General features: G+C 39.7%; 21 non-coding genes across 21 annotated transcripts; all 21 read right to left on the bottom strand.

The window, feature by feature from the left end:
- Window positions 1-1,271: 1,271 nt before the first annotated feature.
- Window positions 1,272-1,344, bottom strand: trnar-acg. The gene has a single exon. It is a non-coding gene; the product is annotated as a tRNA-Arg (tRNA).
- A 318-nt stretch (window positions 1,345-1,662) lies between these two features.
- On the bottom strand, window positions 1,663-1,734 carry trnae-uuc. Its single transcript has one exon. It is a non-coding gene; the product is annotated as a tRNA-Glu (tRNA).
- Window positions 1,735-1,937: 203 nt separating this feature from the next.
- Window positions 1,938-2,010, bottom strand: trnar-acg. The gene has a single exon. It is a non-coding gene; the product is annotated as a tRNA-Arg (tRNA).
- Window positions 2,011-2,685: 675 nt separating this feature from the next.
- trnae-uuc lies at window positions 2,686-2,757 on the bottom strand. The gene has a single exon. It is a non-coding gene; the product is annotated as a tRNA-Glu (tRNA).
- A 210-nt stretch (window positions 2,758-2,967) lies between these two features.
- Window positions 2,968-3,040, bottom strand: trnar-acg. Its single transcript has one exon. It is a non-coding gene; the product is annotated as a tRNA-Arg (tRNA).
- Window positions 3,041-4,293: 1,253 nt separating this feature from the next.
- Window positions 4,294-4,366, bottom strand: trnar-acg. The gene has a single exon. It is a non-coding gene; the product is annotated as a tRNA-Arg (tRNA).
- Window positions 4,367-4,684: 318 nt separating this feature from the next.
- trnae-uuc lies at window positions 4,685-4,756 on the bottom strand. The gene has a single exon. It is a non-coding gene; the product is annotated as a tRNA-Glu (tRNA).
- A 203-nt stretch (window positions 4,757-4,959) lies between these two features.
- Window positions 4,960-5,032, bottom strand: trnar-acg. Its single transcript has one exon. It is a non-coding gene; the product is annotated as a tRNA-Arg (tRNA).
- Window positions 5,033-7,033: 2,001 nt separating this feature from the next.
- trnae-uuc lies at window positions 7,034-7,105 on the bottom strand. Its single transcript has one exon. It is a non-coding gene; the product is annotated as a tRNA-Glu (tRNA).
- Window positions 7,106-8,057: 952 nt separating this feature from the next.
- On the bottom strand, window positions 8,058-8,129 carry trnae-uuc. Its single transcript has one exon. It is a non-coding gene; the product is annotated as a tRNA-Glu (tRNA).
- A 958-nt stretch (window positions 8,130-9,087) lies between these two features.
- Window positions 9,088-9,159, bottom strand: trnae-uuc. Its single transcript has one exon. It is a non-coding gene; the product is annotated as a tRNA-Glu (tRNA).
- A 210-nt stretch (window positions 9,160-9,369) lies between these two features.
- Window positions 9,370-9,442, bottom strand: trnar-acg. Its single transcript has one exon. It is a non-coding gene; the product is annotated as a tRNA-Arg (tRNA).
- Window positions 9,443-10,110: 668 nt separating this feature from the next.
- trnae-uuc lies at window positions 10,111-10,182 on the bottom strand. The gene has a single exon. It is a non-coding gene; the product is annotated as a tRNA-Glu (tRNA).
- A 203-nt stretch (window positions 10,183-10,385) lies between these two features.
- On the bottom strand, window positions 10,386-10,458 carry trnar-acg. Its single transcript has one exon. It is a non-coding gene; the product is annotated as a tRNA-Arg (tRNA).
- Window positions 10,459-11,412: 954 nt separating this feature from the next.
- On the bottom strand, window positions 11,413-11,485 carry trnar-acg. The gene has a single exon. It is a non-coding gene; the product is annotated as a tRNA-Arg (tRNA).
- Window positions 11,486-11,803: 318 nt separating this feature from the next.
- Window positions 11,804-11,875, bottom strand: trnae-uuc. The gene has a single exon. It is a non-coding gene; the product is annotated as a tRNA-Glu (tRNA).
- Window positions 11,876-12,821: 946 nt separating this feature from the next.
- trnae-uuc lies at window positions 12,822-12,893 on the bottom strand. The gene has a single exon. It is a non-coding gene; the product is annotated as a tRNA-Glu (tRNA).
- Window positions 12,894-14,154: 1,261 nt separating this feature from the next.
- trnae-uuc lies at window positions 14,155-14,226 on the bottom strand. The gene has a single exon. It is a non-coding gene; the product is annotated as a tRNA-Glu (tRNA).
- Window positions 14,227-15,485: 1,259 nt separating this feature from the next.
- trnae-uuc lies at window positions 15,486-15,557 on the bottom strand. The gene has a single exon. It is a non-coding gene; the product is annotated as a tRNA-Glu (tRNA).
- A 204-nt stretch (window positions 15,558-15,761) lies between these two features.
- On the bottom strand, window positions 15,762-15,834 carry trnar-acg. Its single transcript has one exon. It is a non-coding gene; the product is annotated as a tRNA-Arg (tRNA).
- Window positions 15,835-17,484: 1,650 nt separating this feature from the next.
- On the bottom strand, window positions 17,485-17,556 carry trnae-uuc. Its single transcript has one exon. It is a non-coding gene; the product is annotated as a tRNA-Glu (tRNA).
- Between the last annotated feature and the right edge of the window lie 733 nt (window positions 17,557-18,289).

Raw genomic sequence — 18,289 nt, 5'->3', positions numbered from 1 at the left:
TTGCGCCACTGGCCGCACAGCCAAGCTGAAGTCAGGACACACCTAGGCCAGTGTACACAGTCATAGCTTCTGTCACCGACAAGGTTCCTTGGGATTTCTGTTACAGATGCAAATCTTAATTTGATCCTCCTGTTGTTGCATGAATTTTACTGCAGAGCAAGAAATGCAGCCATGAAGTGTATTCAACGTTTAAAATGCCTTGTAAAATTTGAAAATACACAACATGTCACATTTCCTGTTGCTGAGGGAATATTGTTGTGTTGTGTTGTGTCTGCTGCCAGTTAAAATGCAGTATCTGTTGTTACACAAGTGCATCCCAAAGGACAAGATATTCTTTCCCATACTGGGAGTTCAACCCGGGCGAAAACCAGGAATCCTAAATGCCAGACCATATGGGAAGACAGTTACTTAAAAAAAACATCACAGACAAATCCATAAACGTTGAAATGATGCTTGTTGTAATTACAAGCTCCATCTTTTTCTCAGAGATGTTGGAGAAAAGTCCCATATAAAATCAGTCTAAAATGTGTTTGAATCGAGAACTGCCAGACACAATGAAAAGTATACAGTATTTTTCCCAGCTTGATTTTGGTCAAATAAATCTAGTTTTGAGCCAAACAGGAGTCAAATATTCAATCTTCTGACCTGTTATCAGACACGTTATCCATTGCGCCACTGGCCGCACAGCCAAGCTGAAGTCAGGACACACCTAGGCCAGTGTACACAGTCACCGACAAGGTTCCTTGGGATTTCTGTTACAGATGCAAATCTTAATTTGATCCTCCTGTTGTTGCATGAATTTTACTGCAGAGCAAGAAATGCAGCCATGAAGTGTATTCAACTTTTAAAATGCCTTGTATAATTTGAATCTACATAACATGTCACATTTCCTGTTGCTGAGGGAATATTGTTGTGTTGTGTGAAACTGCTGCCAGTTAAAATGCAGTATCTGTTGTTACACAAGTGCATCCCAAAGGACAAGATATTCTTTCCCATACCAGGAGTTGAACCCAGGCCACCTTGGTGAAAACCAGGAATCCTAACCGCCAGACCATATGGGAAAACATATACTTAAAATACACATCACAGACAAATCTTTAAATGTTGACATTATGCCTGTTGGATTAAAAGCTACATCTTTTTTTCTCTGAGATGTTGGGGAATGTCCAGATGAAATCAGTCTAAAATGAGTTTGAAGTGAGAACAGCCAGATGAACTGAAAAGTATACAGTATCAATCCCGGCATGATTTCAATCAATTAAATTAAGTATAGAGCCAGCCAGGAGTCAAACCTAGAATCTTCTGATCCGTAGTCAGACACGTTATCCATTGCGCCACTGGCCCCACATCTAAGCTGAAGTCAGGTCACAGCTAGACCAGTGTACACAGTCATTGCGTCTGTCAACAACAAGGTTCCTTGGTTTTCTGTTTCAGATGCATATCTTAATTTGATCCTCCTGTTGTTGCATGAATTTTACTGCAGAGCAAGAAATGCAAACTTGAAGTGTATTCAATGTTTAAAATGCCTTGTATAATTTGAATCTACATAACATGTCACATTTCCTGTTGCTGAGGGAATATTGTTGTGTTGTGTGAAACTGCTGCCAGCTAAAATGCAGTATCTGTTGTTACACAAGTGCATCCCAAATGACAAGATATTCTTTCCCATACCGGGAGTTGAACCCCGGCCACCTGGGTGAAAACCAGGAATCCTAACCGCTAGACCATATGGGAAGACACATACTTAAAATACACATCACAGACAAATCTTTAAATGTTGACATTATGCCTTTTGGATTAAAAGCTACATATTTTTTTCTCTGAGATGTTGGGGAATGTCCAGATGAAATCAGTCTAAAATGAGTTTGAAGTGAGAACAGCACTGAAAAGTATTCAGTATCAATCCCGGCTTGATATCAATCAATTAAATTAACTATCGAGCCAGCCAGGAGTCGAACCTAGAATCTTCTGATCCGTAGTCAGACACGTTATCCATTGCGCTACTGGCCCCACGTCTAAGCTGGGAGTTCAACCCGGGCGAAAACCAGGAATCCTAAAAGCCAGACCATATGGGAAGACAGTTACTTAAAAAAAACATCACAGACAAATCCATAAACGTTGAAATTATTCTTGTTGTAATTACAAGCTCCATCTTTTTCTCAGAGATGTTGGAGAAAAGTCCCATATAAAATCAGTCTAAAATGTGTTTGAATCGAGAACTGCCAGACACAATGAAAAGTATACAGTATTTTTCCCAGCTTGATTTTGGTCAAATAAATCTAGTTTTGAGCCAAACAGGAGTCAAATATTCAATCTTCTATCTTCTGACCTGTTATCAGACACGTTATCCATTGCGCCACTGGCCGCACAGCCAAGCTGAAGTCAGGACACACTTAGGCCAGTGTACACAGTCATAGCTTCTGTCACCGACAAGGTTCCTTGGGATTTCTGTTACAGATGCAAATCTTAATTTGATCCTCCTGTTGTTGCATGAATTTTACTGCAGATCAAGAAATGCAGCCATGAAGTGTATTCAAGGTTTAAAATGCCTTATATAATTTGAATCTACATAACATGTCACATTTCCTGTTGCTGAGGGAATATTGTTGTGTTGAGTGAAACTGCTGCCAGTTAAAATGCAGTATCAGTTGTTACACAAGTGCATCCCAAAGGACAAGATATTCTTTCCCATACTGGGAGTTGAACCCAGGCCACCTGGGTGAAAACCAGGAATCCTAACCGCTAGACCATATGGGAAGACACATACTTAAAACACACATCACAGACAAATCTTTAAATGTTGACATTATGCCTGTTGGATTAAAAGCTACATCTTTTTTTCTCTGAGATGTTGGGGAATGTCCAGATGAAATCAGTCTGAAATGAGTTTGAAGTGAGAACAGCCTGAAGCACTGAAAAGTATTCATAATCAATCCCGGCTTGATATCAATCAATTAAATTAAGTATCAAGCCAGCCAGGAGTCGAACCTAGAATCTTCTGATCCGTAGTCAGACACGTTATCCATTGCGCCACTGGCCCCACGTCTAAGCTGAAGTCAGGTCACAGCTAGACCAGTGTACACAGTCATTGCGTCTGTCAACAACAAGGTTCCTTGGTTTTCTGTTTCAGATGCATATCTTAATTTGATCCTCCTGTTGTTGCATGAATTTTACTGCAGAGCAAGAAATGCAAACTTGAAGTGTATTCAATGTTTAAAAAGTCTTGTAAATTATGAATCTACAAAACATGTCACATTTGCTGTTGCTGAGGGAATATTGTTGTGTTGTGTGATTCTGCTGCCAGTTAAAATGTGGTATCTGTTCTTACACAAGTGCATCCCAAATGACAAGATGTTCTTTCCCATACTGGGAGTTCAACCCGGGCGAAAACCAGGAATCCTAAATGCCAGACCATATGGGAAGACAGTTACTTAAAAAAAACATCACAGACAAATCCATAAACGTTGAAATGATGCTTGTTGTAATTACAAGCTCCATCTTTTTCTCAGAGATGTTGGAGAAAAGTCCCATATAAAATCAGTCTAAAATGTGTTTGAATCGAGAACTGCCAGACACAATGAAAAGTATACAGTATTTTTCCCAGCTTGATTTTGGTCAAATAAATCTAGTTTTGAGCCAAACAGGAGTCAAATATTCAATCTTCTGACCTGTTATCAGACACGTTATCCATTGCGCCACTGGCCGCACAGCCAAGCTGAAGTCAGGACACACCTAGGCCAGTGTACACAGTCACCGACAAGGTTCCTTGGGATTTCTGTTACAGATGCAAATCTTAATTTGATCCTCCTGTTGTTGCATGAATTTTACTGCAGAGCAAGAAATGCAGCCATGAAGTGTATTCAACTTTTAAAATGCCTTGTAAAATTTGAATCTACATAACATGTCACATTTCCTGTTGCTGAGGGAATATTGTTGTGTTGTGTGAAACTGCTGCCAGTTAAAATGCAGTATCTGTTGTTACACAAGTGCATCCCAAAGGACAAGATATTCTTTCCCATACCAGGAGTTGAACCCAGGCCACCTTGGTGAAAACCAGGAATCCTAACCGCCAGACCATATGGGAAGACATATACTTAAAATACACATCACAGACAAATCTTTAAATGTTGACATTATGCCTGTTGGATTAAAAGCTACATCTTTTTTTCTCTGAGATGTTGGGGAATGTCCAGATGAAATCAGTCTAAAATGAGTTTGAAGTGAGAACAGCCAGATGAACTGAAAAGTATACAGTATCAACCCGGCATGATTTCAATCAATTAAATTAAGTATAGAGCCAGCCAGGAGTCGAACCTAGAATCTTCTGATCCGTAGTCAGACACGTTATCCATTGCGCCACTGGCCCCACGTCTAAGCTGAAGTCAGGTCACAGCTAGACCAGTGTACACAGTCATTGCGTCTGTCAACAACAAGGTTCCTTGGTTTTCTGTTTCAGATGCATATCTTAATTTGATCCTCCTGTTGTTGCATGAATTTTACTGCAGAGCAAGAAATGCAAACTTGAAGTGTATTCAATGTTTAAAATGCCTTGTATAATTTGAATCTACATAACATGTCACATTTCCTGTTGCTGAGGGAATATTGTTGTGTTGTGTGAAACTGCTGCCAGCTAAAATGCAGTATCTGTTGTTACACAAGTGCATCCCAAATGACAAGATATTCTTTCCCATACCGGGAGTTGAACCCCGGCCATCTGGGTGAAAACCAGGAATCCTAACCGCTAGACCATATGGGAAGACACATACTTAAAATACACATCACAGACAAATCTTTAAATGTTGACATTATGCCTGTTGGATTAAAAGCTACATCTTTTTTTCTCTGAGATGTTGGGGAATGTCCAGATGAAATCAGTCTAAAATGAGTTTGAAGTGAGAACAGCACTGAAAAGTATTCAGTATCAATCCCGGCTTGATATCAATCAATTAAATTAACTATCGAGCCAGCCAGGAGTCGAACCTAGAATCTTCTGATCCGTAGTCAGACACGTTATCCATTGCGCTACTGGCCCCACGTCTAAGCTGGGAGTTCAACCCGGGCGAAAACCAGGAATCCTAAAAGCCAGACCATATGGGAAGACAGTTACTTAAAAAAAACATCACAGACAAATCCATAAACGTTGAAATTATTCTTGTTGTAATTACAAGCTCCATCTTTTTCTCAGAGATGTTGGAGAAAAGTCCCATATAAAATCAGTCTAAAATGTGTTTGAATCGAGAACTGCCAGACACAATGAAAAGTATACAGTATTTTTCCCAGCTTGATTTTGGTCAAATAAATCTAGTTTTGAGCCAAACAGGAGTCAAATATTCAATCTTCTGACCTGTTATCAGACACGTTATCCATTGCACCACTGGCCGCACAGCCAAGCTGAAGTCAGGACACACCTAGGCCAGTGTACACAGTCATAGCTTCTGTCACCGACAAGGTTCCTTGGGATTTCTGTTACAGATGCAAATCTTAATTTGATCCTCCTGTTGTTGCATGAATTTTACTGCAGAGCAAGAAATGCAGCCATGAAGTGTATTCAACGTTTAAAATGCCTTGTAAAATGTGAATCTACATACATAACATGTCACATTTCTTGTTGCTGAGGGAATATTGTTGTGTTGTGTGATTCTGCTGCCAGTTAAAATGTGGTATCTGTTCTTACACAAGTGCATCCCAAATGACAAGATATTCTTTCCCATACCGGGAGTTGAACCCAGGCCACCTTGGTGAAAACCAGGAATCCTAACCGCTAGACCATATGGAAAGACATATACTTAAAATACACATCACAGACAAATTTTTAAATGTTGACATTATGCCTGTCGGATTAAAAGCTACATCTTTTTTTCTCTGAGATGTTGGGGAATGTCCAGATGAAATCAGTCTAAAATTAGTTTGAAGTGAGAACAGCCAGATGAACTGAAAAGTATACAGTATCAATACCGGCATGATTTCAATCAATTAAATATCGAGCCAGGCAGGAGTCGAAACTAGAATCTTCTGATCTGTAGTCAGACACGTTATCCATTGCGCCACTGGCCCCACATCTAAGCTGTAGTCAGGCCACAGCTAGACCAGTGTACACAGTCATTGCGTCTGTCAACAACAAGTCTCCTTGGTTTTCTGTTTCAGATGCATATCTTAATTTGATCCTCCTGTTGTTGCATGAATTTTACTGCAGAGCAAGAAATGCAAACTTGAAGTGTATTCAACGTTTAAAATGCCTTGTATAATTTGAATCTACATAACATGTCACATTTCCTGTTGCTGAGGGAATATTGTTGTGTTGTGTGATTCTGCTGCCAGTTAAAATGTGGTATCTGTTCTTAAACAAGTGCATCCCAAATGACAAGATATTCTTTCCCATACCGGGAGTTGAACCCAGGCCACCTTGGTGAAAACCAGGAATCCTAACCGCTAGACCATATGGAAAGACATATACTTAAAATACACATCACAGACAAATTTTTAAATGTTGACATTATGCCTGTTGGATTAAAAGCTACATCTTTTTTTCTCTGAGATGTTGGGGAATGTCCAGATGAAATCAGTCTAAAATTAGTTTGAAGTGAGAACAGCCAGATGAACTGAAAAGTATACAGTATCAATCCCGGCATGATTTCAATCAATTAAATATCGAGCCAGCCAGGAGTCGAAACTAGAATCTTCTGATCTGTAGTCAGACACGTTATCCATTGCGCCACTGGCCCCACATCTAAGCTGTAGTCAGGTCACAGCTAGACCAGTGTACACAGTCATTGCGTCTGTCAACAACAAGGTTCCCTGGTTTTCTGTTTCAGATGCATATCTTAATTTGATCCTCCTGTTGTTGCATGAATTTTACTGCAGAGCAAGAAATGCAAACTTGAAGTGTATTCAACGTTTAAAATGCCTTGTATAATTTGAATCTACATAACATGTCACATTTGCTGTTGCTGAGGGAATATTGTTGTGTTGTGTGAAACTGCTGCCAGCTAAAATCTGTTGTTACACAAGTGCATCCCAAACGGCAAGATATTCTTTCCCATACCGGGAGTTGAACCCATGCCACCTGGGCGAAAACCAGGAATCCTAACCGCTAGACCATATGGGAAGACACATACTTAAAATACACATCACAGACAAATCTTTAAATGTTGACATTATGCCTGTTGGATTAAAAGCTACATCTTTTTTTCTCTGAGATGTTGGGGAATGTCCAGATGAAATCAGTCTAAAATGAGTTTGAAGTGAGAACAGCCAGAAGCACTGAAAAGTATACAGTATCAATCCCGGCTTGATTTCAATCAATTAAATTAAGTATCGAGCCAGCCAGGAGTCGAACCTAGAATCTTCTGATCCGTAGTCAGACATGTTATCCATTGCGCCACTGGCCCCACGTCTAAGCTGGGAGTTCAACCCGGGCGAAAACCAGGAATTCTAAAAGCCAGACCATATGGGAAGACAGTTACTTAAAAAAAACATCACAGACAAATCCATAAACGTTGAAATTATGCTTGTTGTAATTACAAGCTCCATCTTTTTCTCAGAGATGTTGGAGAAAAGTCCCATATAAAATCAGTCTAAAATGTGTTTGAATTGAGAACTGCCAGACACAATGAAAAGTATACAGTATTTTTCCCAGCTTGATTTTGGTCAAATAAATCTAGTTTTGAGCCAAACAGGAGTCAAATATTCAATCTTCTATCTTCTGACCTGTTATCAGACACGTTATCCATTGCGTCACTGGCCGCACAGCCAAGCTGAAGTCAGGACACACCTAGGCCAGTGTACACAGTCATAGCTTCTGTCACCGACAAGGTTCCTTACTGTTACAGATGCAAATCTTAATTTGATCCTCCTGTTGTTGCATGAATTTTACTGCAGAGCAAGAAATGCAGCCATGAAGTGTATTCAAGGTTTAAAATGGCTTATATAATTTGAATCTACATAACATGTCACATTTCATGTTGCTGAGGGAATATTGTTGTGTTGTGTGAAACTGCTGCCAGTTAAAATGCAGTATATGTTGTTACACAAGTGCATCCCAAAGGACAAGATATTCTTTCCCATACCGGGAGTTGAACCCAGGCCACCTGGGTGAAAACCAGGAATCCTAACCGCTAGACCATATGGGAAGACACATACTTAAAATACACATCACAGACAAATCTTTAAATGTTGACATTATGCCTGTTGGATTAAAAGCTACATCTTTTTTTCTCTGAGATGTTGGGGAATGTCCAGATGAAATCAGTCTAAAATGAGTTTGAAGTGAGAACAGCCAGAAGCACTGAAAAGTATACAGTATCAATCCCGGCTTGATTTCAATCAATTAAATTAAGTATCGAGCCAGCCAGGAGTCGAACCTAGAATCTTCTGATCCGTAGTCAGACATGTTATCCATTGCGCCACTGGCCCCACGTCTAAGCTGGGAGTTCAACCCGGGCGAAAACCAGGAATTCTAAAAGCCAGACCATATGGGAAGACAGTTACTTAAAAAAAACATCACAGACAAATCCATAAACGTTGAAATTATGCTTGTTGTAATTACAAGCTCCATCTTTTTCTCAGAGATGTTGGAGAAAAGTCCCATATAAAATCAGTCTAAAATGTGTTTGAATCGAGAACTGCCAGACACAATGAAAAGTATACAGTATTTTTCCCAGCATGATTTTGGTCAAATAAATATAGTTTTGAGCCAAACAGGAGTCAAATATTCAATCTTCTATCTTCTGACCTGTTATCAGACACGTTATCCATTGCGCCACTGGCCGCACAGCCAAGCTGAAGTCAGGACACACTTAGGCCAGTGTACACAGTCATAGCTTCTGTCACCGACAAGGTTCCTTGGGATTTCTGTTACAGATGCATATCTTAATTTGATCCTCCTGTTGTTGCATGAATTTTACTGCAGAGCAAGAAATGCAAACTTGAAGTGTATTCAACGTTTAAAATGCCTTGTATAATTTGAATCTACATAACATGTCACATTTTCTGTTGCTGAGGGAATATTGTTGTGTTGTGTGAAACTGCTGCCAGTTAAAATGCAGTATCTGTTGTTACGCAAGTGCATCCCAAACGACAAGATATTCTTTCCCATACCGGGAGTTGAACCCGGGCCACCTGGGTGAAAACCAGGAATCCTAACCGCTAGACCATTTGGGAAGAGACATACTTAAAATACACATCACAGACAAATCTTTAAATGTTGACATTATGCCTGTTGGATTAAAAGCTACATCTTTTTTTCTCTGAGATGTTGGGGAATGTCCAGATGAAATCAGTCTAAAATGAGTTTGAAGTGAGAACAGCCAGAAGCACTGAAAAGTATACAGTATCAATCCCGGCTTGATTTCAATCAATTAAATTAAGTATCGAGCCAGCCAGGAGTCGAACCTAGAATCTTCTGATCCGTAGTCAGACACGTTATCCATTGCGCCACTGGCCCCACGTCTAAGCTGGGAGTTCAACCCGGGCGAAAACCAGGAATTCTAAAAGCCAGACCATATGGGAAGACAGTTACTTAAAAAAAACATCACAGACAAATTCATAAACGTTGAAATTATGCTTGTTGTAATTACAAGCTCCATCTTTTTCTCAGAGATGTTGGAGAAAAGTCCCATATAAAATCAGTCTAAAATGTGTTTGAATCGAGAACTGCCAGACACAATGAAAAGTATACAGTATTTTTCCCAGCTTGATTTTGGTCAAATAAATATAGTTTTGAGCCAAACAGGAGTCAAATATTCAATCTTCTGACCTGTTATCAGACACGTTATCCATTGCGCCACTGGCCGCACAGCCAAGCTGAAGTCAGGACACACCTAGGCCAGTGTACACAGTCATAGCTTCTGTCACCGACAAGGTTCCTTGGGATTTCTGTTACAGATGCAAATCTTAATTTGATCCTCCTGTTGTTGCATGAATTTTACTGCAGAGCAAGAAATGCAGCCATGAAGTGTATTCAAGGTTTAAAATGCCTTATATAATTTGAATCTACATAACATGTCACATTTCCTGTTGCTGAGGGAATATTGTTGTGTTGTGTGAAACTGCTGCCAGTTAAAATGCAGTATTTGTTGTTACACAAATGCATCCCAAAGGACAAGATATTCTTTCCCATACCGGGAGTTGAACCCAGGCCACCTGGGTGAAAACCAGGAATCCTAACCGCTAGACCATATGGGAAGACATACTTAAAATACACATCACAGACAAATCTTTAAATGTTGACATTATGCCTGTTGGATTAAAAGCTACATCTTTTTTTCTCTGAGATGTTGGGGAATGTCCAGATGAAATCAGTCTAAAATGAGTTTGAAGTGAGAACAGCCAGAAGCACTGAAAAGTATACAGTATCAATCCCGGCTTGATTTCAATCAATTAAATATCGAGCCAGCCAGGAGTCAAACCTAGAATCTTCTGATCCGTAGTCAGACACGTTATCCATTGCGCCACTGGCCCCACGTCTAAGCTGGGAGTTCAACCCGGGCGAAAACCAGGAATCCTAAAAGCCAGACCATATGGGAAGACAGTTACTTAAAAAAAACATCACAGACAAATCCATAAACGTTGAAATTATGCTTGTTGTAATTACAAGCTCCATCTTTTTCTCAGAGATGTTGGAGAAAAGTCCCATATAAAATCAGTCTAAAATGTGTTTGAATCGAGAACTGCCAGACACAATGAAAAGTATACAGTATTTTTCCCAGCTTGATTTTGGTCAAATAAATATAGTTTTGAGCCAAACAGGAGTCAAATATTCAATCTTCTATCTTCTGACCTGTTATCAGACACGTTATCCATTGCGCCACTGGCCGCACAGCCAAGCTGAAGTCAGGACACACTTAGGCCAGTGTACACAGTCATAGCTTCTGTCACCGACAAGGTTCCTTGGGATTTCTGTTACAGATGCATATCTTAATTTGATCCTCCTGTTGTTGCATGAATTTTACTGCAGAGCAAGAAATGCAAACTTGAAGTGTATTCAACGTTTAAAATGCCTTGTATAATTTGAATCTACATAACATGTCACATTTTCTGTTGCTGAGGGAATATTGTGTTGTGTGAAACTGCTGCCAGTTAAAATGCAGTATCTGTTGTTACACAAGTGCATCCCAAACGACAAGATATTCTTTCCCATACTGGGAGTAGAACCCGGGCCACCTGGGTGAAAACCAGGAATCCTAACCGCTAGACCATTTGGGAAGAGACATACTTAAAATACACATCACAGACAAATCTTTAAATGTTGACATTATGCCTGTTGGATTAAAAGCTACATCTTTTTTTCTCTGAGATGTTGGGGAATGTCCAGATGAAATCAGTCTAAAATGAGTTTGAAGTGAGAACAGCCAGAGGCACTGAAAAGTATACAGTATCAATCCCGGCATGATTTCAATCAATTAAATTAAGTATCGAGCCAGCCAGGAGTCGAACCTAGAATCTTCTGATCCGTAGTCAGACACGTTATCCATTGCGCCACTGGCCCCACGTCTAAGCTGAAGTCAGGTCACAGCTAGACTAGTGTACACAGTCATTGCGTCTGTCAACAATAAGGTTCCATGGTTTTCTGTGACAGATGCAAATCTTAATTTGATCCTCCTGTTGTTGCATGAATTTTACTGCAGAGCAAGAAATGCAAACTTGAAGTGTATTCAACGTTTAAAATGCCTTGTATAATTTGAATCTAAATAACATGTCACATTTCCTGTTGCTGAGGGAATATTGTTGTGTTGTGTGAAACTGCTGCCAGTTAAAATGCAGTATTTGTTGTTACACAAGTGCATCCCAAAGGACAAGATATTCTTTCCCATACCGGGAGTTGAACCCAGGCCACCTGGGTGAAAACCAGGAATCCTAACCGCTAGACCATATGGGAAGACACATACTTAAAATACACATCACAGACAAATCTTTAAATGTTGACATTATGCCTGTTGGATTAAAAGCTACATCTTTTTTTCTCTGAGATGTTGGGGAATGTCCAGATGAAATCAGTCTAAAATGAGTTTGAAGTGAGAACAGCCAGAAGCACTGAAAAGTATACAGTATCAATCCCGGCTTGATTTCAATCAATTAAATATCAAGCCAGCCAGGAGTCAAACCTAGAATCTTCTGATCCGTAGTCAGACACATTATCCATTGCGCCACTGGCCCCACGTCTAAGCTGGGAGTTCAACCCGGGCGAAAACCAGGAATCCTAAAAGCCAGACCATATGGGAAGACAGTTACTTAAAAAAAACATCACAGACAAATCCATAAACGTTGAAATTATGCTTGTTGTAATTACAAGCTCCATCTTTTTCTCAGAGATGTTGGAGAAAAGTCCCATATAAAATCAGTCTAAAATGTGTTTGAATCGAGAACTGCCAGACACAATGAAAAGTATACAGTATTTTTCCCAGCTTGATTTTGGTCAAATAAATATAGTTTTGAGCCAAACAGGAGTCAAATATTCAATCTTCTATCTTCTGACCTGTTATCAGACACGTTATCCATTGCGCCACTGGCCGCACAGCCAAGCTGAAGTCAGGGCACACTTAGGCCAGTGTACACAGTCATAGCTTCTGTCACCGACAAGGTTCCTTGGGATTTCTGTTACAGATGCAAATCTTAATTTGATCCTCCTGTTGTTGCATGAATTTTACTGCAGAGCAAGAAATGCAGCCATGAAGTGTATTCAACGTTTAAAAAGCCTTGTATAATTTGAATCTACATAACATTTCCTGTTGCTGAGGGAATATTGTTGTGTTGTGTGAAACTGCTGCCAGTTAAAATGCAGTATTTGTTGTTACACAAGTGCATCCCAAACAACAAGATATTCTTTCCCATACCGGGAGTTGAACCCGGGCCACCTGGGTGAAAACCAGGAATCCTAACCGTTAAACCATATGGGAAGACACATTCGTTAAATACACATCACAGACAAATCTTTAAATGTTGACATTATGCCTGTTGGATTAAAAGCTACATATTTTTTTTCTCTGAGATGTTGGGGAATGTCCAGATGAAATCAGTCTAAAATGAGTTTGAAGTGAGAACAGCCATAAGCACTTAAAAGTATACAGTATCAAACCCGGCTTGATTTCAATCAATTAAATATCGAGCCAGCCAGGAGTCAAACACAGAATCTTCTGATCCGTAGTCAGACACGTTATCCATTGCGCCACTGGCCCCACGTCTAAGCTGAAGTCAGGTCACAGCTAGACTAGTGTACACAGTCATTGCGTCTGTCAACAACAAGGTTCCTTGGTTTTCTGTTTCAGATGCATATCTTAATTTGATCCTCCTGTTGTTGCATGAATTTTACTGCAGAGCAAGAAATGCAAACTTGAAGTGTATTCAATGTTTAAAAAGTCTTGTAAATTATGAATCTACAAAACATGTCACATTTTCTGTTGCTGAGGGAATATTGTTGTGTTGTGTGATTCTGCTGCCAGTTAAAATGTGGTATCTGTTCTTACACAAGTGCATCCCAAATGACAAGATGTTCTTTCCCATACTGGGAGTTCAACCCGGGCGAAAACCAGGAATCCTAAACGCCAGACCATATGGGAAGACAGTTACTTAAAAAAAAATCACAGACAAATCCATAAACGTTGAAATGATGCTTGTTGTAATTACAAGCTCCATCTTTTTCTCAGAGATGTTGGAGAAAAGTCCCATATAAAATCAGTCTAAAATGTGTTTGAATCGAGAACTGCCAGACACAATGAAAAGTATAAAGTATTTTTCCCAGCTTGATTTTGGTCAAATAAATCTAGTTTTTAGCCAAACAGGAGTCAAATATTCAATCTTCTGACCTGTTATCAGACACGTTATCCATTGCGCCACTGGCCGCACAGCCAAGCTGAAGTCAGGACACACCTAGGCCAGTGTACACAGTCATAGCTTCTGTCACCGACAAGGTTCCTTGGTTTTCTGTTTCAGATGCAAATCTTAATTTGATCCTCCTGTTGTTGCATGAATTTTACTGCAGAGCAAGAAATGCAGCCATGAAGTGTATTCAACGTTTAAAAAGCCTTGTATAATTTGAATCTACATAACATGTCACATTTCCTGTTGCTGAGGGAATATTGTTGTGTTGTGTGAAACTGCTGCCAGTTAAAATGCAGTATCTGTTGTTACACAAGTGCATCCCAAACGACAAGATATTCTTTCCCATACCGGGAGTTGAACCCGGGCCACCTGGGTGAAAACCAGGAATCCTAACCGCTAGACCATATGGGAAGACACATTTGTTAAATACACATCACAGACAAATCTTTAAATGTTGACATTATGCCTGTTGGATTAAAAGCTACATATTTTTTTTCTCTGAGATGTTGGGGAATGTCCAGATGAAATCAGTCTAAAATGAGTTTGAAGTGAGAACAGCCATAAGCACTTAAAAGTATACAGTATCAAACCCGGCTTGATTTCAATCAATTAAATATCGAGCCAGCCAGGAGTCAAACACAGAATCTTCTGATCCGTAGTCAGACACGTTATCCATTGCGCCACTGGCCCCACGTCTAAGCTGAAGTCAGGTCACAGCTAGACTAGTGTACACAGTCATTGCGTCTGTCAACAACAAGGTTCCTTGGTTTTCTGTTTCAGATGCATATCTTAATTTGATCCTCCTGTTGTTGCATGAATTTTACTGCAGAGCAAGAAATGCAAACTTGAAGTGTATTCAATGTTTAAAAAGTCTTGTAAATTATGAATCTACAAAACATGTCACATTTTCTGTTGCTGAGGGAATATTGTTGTGTTGTGTGATTCTGCTGCCAGTTAAAATGTGGTATCTGTTCTTACACAAGTGCATCCCAAATGACAAGATGTTCTTTCCCATACTGGGAGTTCAACCCGGGCGAAAACCAGGAATCCTAAACGCCAGACCATATGGGAAGACAGTTACTTAAAAAAAACATCACAGACAAATCCATAAACGTTGAAATGATGCTTGTTGTAATTACAAGCTCCATCTTTTTCTCAGAGATGTTGGAGAAAAGTCCCATATAAAATCAGTCTAAAATGTGTTTGAATCGAGAACTGCCAGACACAATGAAAAGTATAAAGTATTTTTCCCAGCTTGATTTTGGTCAAATAAATCTAGTTTTTAGCCAAACAGGAGTCAAATATTCAATCTTCTGACCTGTTATCAGACACGTTATCCATTGCGCCACTGGCCGCACAGCCAAGCTGAAGTCAGGACACACCTAGGCCAGTGTACACAGTCATAGCTTCTGTCACCGACAAGGTTCCTTGGTTTTCTGTTTCAGATGCAAATCTTAATTTGATCCTCCTGTTGTTGCATGAATTTTACTGCAGAGCAAGAAATGCAGCCATGAAGTGTATTCAAAGTTTAAAAAGCCTTGTATAATTTGAATCTACATAACATGTCACATTTCCTGTTGCTGAGGGAATATTGTTGTGTTGTGTGAAACTGCTGCCAGTTAAAATGCAGTATCTGTTGTTACACAAGTGCATCCCAAACGACAAGATCTTTCCCATACCGGGAGTTGAACCCGGGCCACCTGGGTGAAAACCAGGAATCCTAACCGCTAGACAATATGGGAAGACACATACTTAAAATACACATCACAGACAAATCTTTAAATGTTGACATTATGCCTGTTGGATTAAAAGCTACATTTTTTTTCTCTGAGATGTTGGGGAATGTCCACATGAAATCAGTCTAAAATGAGTTTGAAGTGAGAACAGCCAGAAGCACTGAAAAGTATTCAGTATCAATCCCGGCTTGATTTCAATCAATTAAATATCGAGCCAGCCAGGAGTCAAACCTAGAATCTTCTGATCCGTAGTCAGACACGTTTTCCATTGCGCCACTGGCCCCACGTCTAAGCTGAAGTCAGGTCACAGCTAGACCAGTGTACACAGTCATTGCGTCTGTCAACAACAAGGTTCCTTGGTTTTCTGTTTCAGATGCATATCTTAATTTGATCCTCCTGTTGTTGCATGAATTTTACTGCAGAGCAAGAAATGCAAACTTGAAGTGTATTCAATGTTTAAAAAGTCTTGTAAATTATGAATCTACAAAACATGTCACATTTGCTGTTGCTGAGGGAATATTGTTGTGTTGTGTGATTCTGCTGCCAGTTAAAATGTGGTATCTGTTCTTACACAAGTGCATCCCAAATGACAAGATGTTCTTTCCCATACTGGGAGTTCAACCCGGGCGAAAACCAGGAATCCTAAACGCCAGACCATATGGGAAGACAGTTACTTAAAAAAAACATCACAGACAAATCCATAAACGTTAAAAATGATGCTTGTTGTAATTACGAGCTCCATATTTTTTCTCAGAGATGTTGGAGAAAAGTCCCATATAAAATCAGTCTAACATGTGTTTGAATCGAGAACTGCCAGACACAATGAAAAGTATACAGTATTTTTCCCAGCTTGATTTTGGTCAAATAAATCTAGTTTTGAGCCAAACAGGAGTCAAATATTAAATCTTCTGACCTGTTATCAGACACGTTATCCATTGCGCCACTGGCCGCACAGCCAAGCTGAAGTCAGGACACACCTAGGCCAGTGTACACAGTCATTGCATCTGTCAACAACAAGGTTCCTTGGTTTTCTGTTTCAGATGCATATCTTAATTTGATCCTCCTGTTGTTGCATGAATTTTACTGCAGAGCAAGAAATGCAAACTTGAAGTGTATTCAATGTTTAAAAAGTCTTGTAAATTATGAATCTACAAAACATATTACATTTGCTGTTGTTGAGGGAATATTGTTGTGTTGTGTGATTCTGCTGCCAGTTAAAATGTGGTATCTGTTCTTACACAAGTGCATCCCAAATGACAAGATGTTCATTCCCATACTGGGAGTTCAACCCGGGCGAAAACCAGGAATCCTAAAAGCCAGACCATATGGGAAGACAGTTACTTAAAAAAACATCACAGACAAATCCATAAACGTTGAAATTATGCTTGTTGTAATTACAAGCTCCATCTTTTTCTCAGAGATGTTGGAGAAAAGTCCCATATAAAATCAGTCTAAAATGTGTTTGAATCGAGAACTGCCAGACACAATGAAAAGTATACAGTATTTTTCCCAGCTTGATTTTGGTCAAATAAATACAGTTTTGAGCCAAACAGGAGTCAAATATTCAATCTTCTGACCTGTTATCAGACACGTTATCCATTGCGCCACTGGCCGCACAGCCAAGCTGAAGTCAGGACACACCTAGGCCAGTGTACACAGTCATAGCTTCTGTCACCGACAAGGTTCCTTGGGATTTCTGTTACAGATGCAAATCTTAATTTGATCCTCCTGTTGTTGCATGAATTTTACTGCAGAGCAAGAAATGCAGCCATGAAGTGTATTCAACGTTTAAAATGCCTTGTATAATTTGAATCTACATGACATGTCACATTTCCTGTTGCTGAGGGAATATTGTTGTGTTGTGTGAAACTGCTGTCAGTTAAAATGCAGTATCTGTTGTTACACAAGTGCATCCCAAACGACAAGATATTCTTTCCCATACCGGGAGTTGAACCCGGGCCACCTGGGTGAAAACCAGGAATCCTAACCACTAGACCATATGGGAAGACACATACTTAAAATACACATCACAGACAAATCTTTAAATGTTGACATTATGCCTGTTGGATTAAAAGCTACATCTTTTTTTCTCTGAGATGTTGGGGAATGTCCAGATGAAATCAGTCTAAAATGAGTTTGAAGTGAGAACAGCCAGAAGCACTGAAAAGTATACAGTATCAATCCCGGCTTGATTTCAATCAATTAAGTATCGAGCCAGCCAGGAGTCGTACCTAGAATCTTCTGATCCGTAGTTAGACACGTTATCCATTGCGCCACTGGCCCCACGTCTAAGCTGAAGTCAGGTCACAGCTAGACCAGTGTACACAGTCATTGCGTCTGTCAACAACAAGGTTCCTTGGTTTTCTGTTTCAGATGCATATCTTAATTTGATCTTCCTGTTGTTGCATTAATTTTACTGCAGTGCAAGAAATGCAAACTTGAAGTGTATTCAATGTTTAAAAAGTCTTGTAAATTACGAATCTACAAAACATGTCACATTTGCTGTTGCTGAGGGAATATTGTTGTGTTGTGTGATTCTGCTGCCAGTTAAAATGTGGTATCTGTTCTTACACAAGTGCATCCCAAATGACAAGATGTTCTTTCCCATACTGGGAATTCAACCCGGGCGAAAACCAGGAATCCTAAACGCCAGACCATATGGGAAGACAGTTACTTAAAAAAAACATCACAGACAAATCCATAAACGTTGAAATGATGCTTGTTGTAATTACAAGCTC

Source organism: Oncorhynchus mykiss, unplaced genomic scaffold (genome assembly GCF_013265735.2).
Source record: "Oncorhynchus mykiss isolate Arlee unplaced genomic scaffold, USDA_OmykA_1.1 un_scaffold_545, whole genome shotgun sequence".
Lineage (NCBI taxonomy): Eukaryota > Metazoa > Chordata > Actinopteri > Salmoniformes > Salmonidae > Oncorhynchus > Oncorhynchus mykiss.
Note: the sequence above shows the minus strand (reverse complement) of the source record. Positions and strands in the feature narration are given on the sequence as shown.